This window comes from Prinia subflava, chromosome Z (assembly GCF_021018805.1).
Source record: "Prinia subflava isolate CZ2003 ecotype Zambia chromosome Z, Cam_Psub_1.2, whole genome shotgun sequence".
Classification (NCBI taxonomy): domain Eukaryota; kingdom Metazoa; phylum Chordata; class Aves; order Passeriformes; family Cisticolidae; genus Prinia; species Prinia subflava.
The window spans coordinates 64,787,163-64,788,022 of record NC_086283.1 but is presented as its reverse complement, the minus strand read 5'-3'; positions in this window follow the sequence as shown (position 1 = coordinate 64,788,022).

The following is an 860-nucleotide window of genomic DNA, read 5'->3' as shown; positions in this document are numbered from 1 at the left end:
TGTATTTTAACAGTACTTACAATTATGATGTAACTAATGGGGCTAATAAGAATGTCTTCAGTATGCAATAATTTTGGTAATGAAATTGTGAATGCTGGAGATCATTTGGCCTAGGGTTTCATAGCTGACTTGGTTGTTGACTGAAGAGAAAAATCTATCTTGCCTATTTTCACCATTGACTTTTTAGGACATGGACTAATTTATTGTACTTACATCTTGACATTCTGTGACATGGATTTCTGGTACAGCTTCTCTTCTGTAAAACTTTGCAAGTTTTCTCAATTCTTATTCAACTGAGGCTGCTGGTGTGCCTAATAATGGAGAAATGATCACATCTTTTCTGTAAAGAAGCCTTTGTACTTCATTGTGTGAACAGCACCACATGGGTATAAAAGGTTTGTTACCTCTTTCATGTGCCTTCCTGCTACATCTTGACGTAACACCTGCATAATAAATTTGTTAGCACCTCCAGGTGTCTTTCTTTTACAGCTTGACATAACAATACCCTCCAAGCTTTGTTTGTTTGTTTGTAGCATATTTGTCAGGGAAGGGTCAGGGAAACAGCAGAGCTTCCAAGATGGCCAATTAGCTAATAGCTGTTATAGTGGAATATCATTATCGCACAACACCTTTTTTTTTTCTCCCTGAAGAATTTTCTTGACATTTTTCCAGCATCATAGATGAGTTTACAGTAGCAAGTTTCATTAATGGACCAAATTTCCTATTAGTGCATGGCTCTAACAATTGAAGCAGATCTTTATTCTATGTGTCTAGCATACTTATTTTTTTCTTTCCAAATATTCAAAGAATCTATTTTTGGTATGTACCTGTAAATTTTAATTTTCTTAATAATCATGTTA